Source organism: Trachypithecus francoisi, unplaced genomic scaffold, assembly GCF_009764315.1.
Source record: "Trachypithecus francoisi isolate TF-2019V2 unplaced genomic scaffold, Tfra_2.0 Lachesis_group0, whole genome shotgun sequence".
In the NCBI taxonomy this organism is placed as follows: Eukaryota; Metazoa; Chordata; class Mammalia; order Primates; family Cercopithecidae; genus Trachypithecus; species Trachypithecus francoisi.
In genome coordinates this window covers 63,543,388-63,549,519 of record NW_022681453.1, presented here as the reverse complement: position 1 = coordinate 63,549,519, position 6,132 = coordinate 63,543,388, and positions in this window count along the sequence as shown.

Genomic DNA, 6,132 nt, shown 5'->3' with positions numbered 1-6,132 from the left:
ATTAGGGGTTTATTGCATTTTTAAAACAAATTCAATTTTTAAAACTTTTTATTATAGAGAATATCAGGTATACAAAATTAGCAGAATAGTATAATGAACCTCTGTGCTCCCATCACCCAGTTCAACAATTATCAACTCATCGTCAATCTGGTTTCTTTTATAATCCATTTAGTACTCCCCATTCAATTTGTAACAGGCTCCAAACATTGTACCATTTCATCTGTAAATAGTTTTGCAGTTATCTTTAAAAATATGTTTTTACATTACACAATACCTTTATCACCCCAACAGTTAACATAATTTCTCTTTTTTCTATTTTATTTATTTTTTATAGAGACAGGGTCTTGCCATGTTTCCCAGACTGGTCTCAAACTCCTGAGCTCAGGCGATCCACCAACCTCAGCCTCCCGAAGTCCTGGGGTTACAGGTGTGAGCCACAGCACCCAGCCAAATTTCTTAATATTAAAAAAAAAAATACACGAGCTAGCACAAGGTTAATTTTTGGAAAAAAAATCCAGTCAGTGCTCAAATTTTTCACTCATTTAATAACTATACTTTTTAATTGCTTGAACCAGAATCCAAATAAGGTTCACATACATTGAGAATCTTTTTTTTTTTTTAAGGGTCTTGCTCTGTTGCCCAGGCTGGAGTGTGCGGCATGATCTCCACTCACTGCAGCCTCAACATCCCAGGCTCAGGAGATCCTCTGACCTCAGCCTCCTGGATAGCTGGGACCACAGGTGTGCATCACCACACCTGGCTACTTTTTTGTATTTTTTGTAGAGATGGAGTTTTACCATGTTGTCCAGGCTGGTCTTGAACTCCTGGGCTCAAGAGATCTGGCTGCCTTGGCCTTCCAAAGTGCTGGGATTACAGGTGTGAGACACTGTGCCCGAGAATCTTTTAAGTCTCTATACGTTCCCCTTCTACCATTTCTCATATATATAAAATCCTTTTTTCTCCTGGCAAATTATTTGTTAAAGAGAGCAAGTTTTTTGTCCTATAGAGTTTCCCACAGTCTGGATTTTGGTGACTGCATACTCATATTGCTAGTGGTGAAATGTTTAACATGTTCCTCTACCTCTGAATTTCCTGTAAAATGAGAGTTGAATCTAGGGGCTTGATCAGGTTTGTCAGATATTTTTGGCAAGACTGCTTCATAGATGCTGCTGTTTTCTTCCACCAGGAGTCCCTTAATGTCTAGTTATGTCTCTTTTTCGTGATGATGGTAGCTGTTCATGATCAAAGCCTAGATTCATTCTACATTAGGGGTTGCAAAACGGTTCTAACACTATCCTTCCTTCTTCATTTATCACCTGTAATACTTCGATAAGGAGAAACTTCCCCACAATCTGTATATGGCTTTTCAGTGATAAAGTTCACATATGAAAGGCAATGTAAACACTTGATTTCTTACCTTTAGCTATCAATTTTCAAAATAATGAGTTGGCCTCTAACATGTTCCCACAGAACCTAACTAGGGCTTTTGTTTTGGGAGGGGAATACTGATGAATGCATGGACTTAATTCTTTTATGTTTCAATCCATTGCAATTATCTCACTGACACTCAAATTATCCATCATTGGCCAGTGGAATCCCTTCAAGTTGGTTCCTGAGTCCTTTTGATGAATAATCCTCACTATCTGGTATTCAAAGACATTCAGGTTTATCTTGTGTATTTCCTACCCAGACCTGGAATCAGCCATTTCCCCTAGAAGCCCTGACTCCTCTTAGTGGAAAAGGAGTTGAAGTTGTTATGCACGATATGGGGTCACAGAATCAAAAAGCCAGGCAGTAGGTGTCGAAGGAGATGCCACCTCTGCAAGCAAAGCTGTGTTAGAGTCCTCTAGAACTCAGAGTTTGACTGGGAACCATTCACACCAACCTCCTCTCAAGCTGTTGATCTAAGAAAAGGATGCTATTATCTCCCAAGCAGAGAGTGAGGGGCCAAGCTGGACAATTTTGTTTCATTCATGCCAAGTAAGTAAAAAGAGAAAAAAAATTGAGCCCATGACAAAATGCTACTGAATAGGAAAAAGGACAAATCTCTTCCTCCCTGAAGAGCAAGAGGAAGGGGATAATTCCTGAAAATGCAGACTACTGCAGGAAACAAGAAAATGTTGGAAAATTGTTTGACATCTTCAACAGAATGGAAGAAGAGATGCCTTTCATAAAACATGAGCAGTCAGCCATATGAAGAAAACAAGCAGAAAAGAAAAAGAACAAAATAAATCGAATGGTAGATGGATAAGATGAAGAATTCTAAGGGAAATTAAAAACACAAGGGCAAAAATAGGATGAAATTATACTTACATATTTATATATAAAATACTGTTGTTTTCTCCTAGCAATAGATGAGAAACATCTTTCTATGTGTCATTAACTATCTGTTTTCATGATATTTCTATGACTGGACTGCATGGATAATTCAACATATGAAGGATCACACTTCATTTACCATATATACCCTCATGTTAGAAAGTTAAGCATTTTCCAGACTTTTTTCTTTTTTGCCATTATGAGCAATGTGAAAAGGGTGCATCCTTGTGCATGTGCCCACAAATTTAATGACTTTTTTTTTTTTGATACAGGGTCTCACTCTTTCACCCAGGCTGGAGTGCAGTGGTACAATCATGGCTCACTGCAGCCTTCCCCTCCCGGGCTCAAGCAATCCTCCCTCTTCAGCCTCCCAAGTAGCTGAGACTACAGGCACGTGCACCTGTATGGCTAGTTTTTTTTTTTTTTTTTTTTTTTTTTTTTGTAAAGAGGAGCTTTTGCCATGTTTCCCAGGCCGGCCTTGAACTCCTGGCTGGGCTCAAGTCATCTGCCCAACTTGGCCTCCCAAAGTGCTGGGACTACACCCATGAGCCACCACGCCCAGCCCAAATTCAATAACTGTTTATTGAGCACTTAATGATTACTAGGCACAGCACTAGGTGCCAAGGTACGTGGTGATGAAAAAGATGGACACAGTTCCCATCTACATGGCCCTTGTGGTCTGACAGGGAAAGACAATTAAGTATGAAATTTCAATACTTTTGTGATGGGTGGTAGAGAAAAGAAATACAGGTGATAAGGAAGCACATGGCCAGGAAACCTAACCTGAGAAAGTGACATTTAATCTGAGACCTGAAAATGAGAGGAGTTAAGCTAAGAAAAGAAAAGCAGAACAATATTTTAAGGAGGGAGAACAGCATGTTCAAAGATCTGAATGTGAGAGAGAGCAAGGCACACTCAAGATGAAAGAAATTCAGTGGCAGCTCAGAAAGGGCCTTGCCACTGAAGGATTTTCAGCATGGGAGGGTCATGGCCAAGTTTTTTTGCTATAGAAGATATCTGGAGCACAATGGACATTGGATTATAGCCTAGCATAATTAAAGGTAGGGAGATCATTAGGAAGTGAGTCAATAGCCCAGGCGTGGAAGGGTGGTGGGCAAGAAGAGGGTATTGGCAATGAGAATGTAAAGAAGCAAATAGACTGGAAAAATATATTTAGGAGAGGCTGATTCATTTGATGTGGGTGGCAGGGGAGAGGGGAGTCAAAGCTGGCTCTCTGGTTTCTGACTTTAGAAAACCAGGTGGTGCCATTTACTAGTAACGGCAGAAACATATAGAAGAAATTATGAGTTCAGCTGGGTAATGCTGAGCTTGAGGTTCCTACAAAACTCCTAAATGGAAATATCCATTATGCATTTGACTATCCAGATCTGGAGCCCAGGAGAGAGGTCTGGGCTGGAATTCTAGACTTGGGATTCATCAGTATATGGGTTATAATGGAAACTTTGAGAATGGTTGAGAGCTCCCAGAAAGCATATATACAGCGAGAGAGAAAAGCACCTAGGAGAGAACCCTGAGGAGCAGCACTAACATTTAAGGGATGGGCAAAGGAAAAAGATTTTTAAAAGACTCTCCAAGTCTAGATGAGTCAATTGCTTCTTTCCAATTGCTTCTTTTCCAGAGAAAAGAAATTCAGAGAACATGCATCTTTAAGAAGCCAGTAAGGCTGAGCACAGTGGTTCACACCTGTAATCCCAGTACTTTGGGAGACCAAGGCAGGCCAATTACTTGAGGCCAGGAGTTCAAGACCAGCCTGGCCAACATGACGAAACCCCATCTCTACTAAAAATACAAAAATTAGTTAGGTGTGGTGGCATGCACCTATAGTCCCAGCTACTTGGGAGGCTGAGGCAGGAGAATCACTTGAACCCAGGAGGCGGAGGCTGCAGTGAGTCAAGATTGCGCCACTGCATTCTAGCCTGTGTGACAAAACAACACTCCATCTCGAAAAAAAAAAAAGAAGCCAGGAGAAGAGCTTGTGTTTAGAGGAAAGGTGTGGCTAATAGCATCAAATATTTTCCAAGAGGTTAACAAAGACAAGGGCTGAAAAGATTCCACTAGATTTAGTTGACCACCTAAATGACCTTGGTCACCATGATAAAAGCAGTGAGTGGCCATGGTAAATTGGGTGTGGTGACCAGATATTATGGTAAAGAATTAGGGGGTTTTGTTCATATTTTTTAGACACAAGGTCTCGTTCTATTGCGCAGGATGGAGCAGTGACATGATCATAGCTCACCACAGCCTCAAATGCCTGAGCTCAAGGGATCCTCCTGCCTCAGTCTCCTGAGAGCTGGGACTACAGCCATGCACCACCACACCTGACTATTTGTTTTATTATTTTCTTTTGATTTTTGTAGAGACAGGGTCTTGCTATGGTGCCAGGGAGGGCTGGTCTCAAATTCATGGGCTCAAGTGATCTGCCCCAGCCTCCCAAAGTGCTGGGATTACAAGTGTGCCCAACTGCACCCAGCCATAAAGAGTGAGTTAACTGAAGGTGAGAAAGCATTCAGTCTCATTTGACTTTTGAGCCAGTTTGAGAATCATTGTCTTTTACTGGGCAAGTGTTTTTTTTTTTTTTTTTTTTTTTTTGAGACAGAGTCTCGCCTTGTCGCCCAGGCTGGAGTGCAGTGGCGCGATCTTGGCTCACTGCAAGCTTCACCTCCTGGGTTCCCGCCATTCTCCTGCCTCAGCCTCCCAAGTAGCTGGGACTACAAGCGCCCACCACCTCGCCAGGCTAGGTTTTTTTTTATGTTTTTAGTAGAGACGGGGTTTCACCGTGTTAGCCAGGATGGTCTCGATCTCCTGACCTCGTGATCCGCCCGTCTCGGCCTCCCAAAGTGCTGGGATTACAGGCTTGAGCCACCGCGCCCAGCCTACTAGGCAAGTTTAACTAATCTACATTTATATTCATAATGGTTTTTTGTTTCTCTCATTTTCTTTTTTTTTTTTTTTTGAGGCAGAGTCTCACACTGTCTACCAGGCTGGAGTGCAGTGGTACGATCTCGGCTCACTGCAAGCTCCGCCCCCGGGTTCACGCCATTCTCCTGTGTCAGCCTCCTGAGTAGCTGGGACTACAGGCGCCCGCCACCATGCCCAGCTAATTTTTTGCATTTTTTAGTAGAGACGGGGTTTCACCCTCCTGACCTCGTGATCTGCCCACCTCGGCCTCCCAAAGTGCTGGGATTACAGGCGTGAGCCATTGCGCCCAGCCTCTCATTTTCTTTTATGCTTTCTAGTTTTTATGTTCCCTTGCTCTTTCTTTTCTATTCTATGTTTTGCTGAGTAGACGCTTATATTTACCATTAGCTCCTGAGGTGAATTCAAGGGTAGACAGTCTGCCGTTAATTCTACTCAGTAGTGGAAACAAAATTTGCATCCAGGCAGTCCAGAGTCCACAGATTCGGCCACTGTGCTATGCTGCCTCTCTTGCAACTCACAGCATCCTAACAGACATGGAAAATTAATTTGTCCTTGAAAATAGTCACACCACATGGGCAATAATTTCACTTTAGAAATATATCTTAAAGAACCAATCAGAAAATTATGCACATAGGTACTCACTGCAGCATTAAAATTTTTTTTTCCACTCTGTCACCCAGGCTGGAGTACAGTGACACAATCATAGCTCATTGCAGCCTCAACATCCTCAGCTCAAGCAATCCTCCTGCCTCAGCCTCCCAAGCAGCTGGGACTGCAGGTGGCTCAAGCCACCACAATCAGCTCAATTTTTTTTTTTTTTTTGTAAAGATAGAGGTCTCATTATGTTGCCCAGGCTGGTCTCGAACTCCTGGG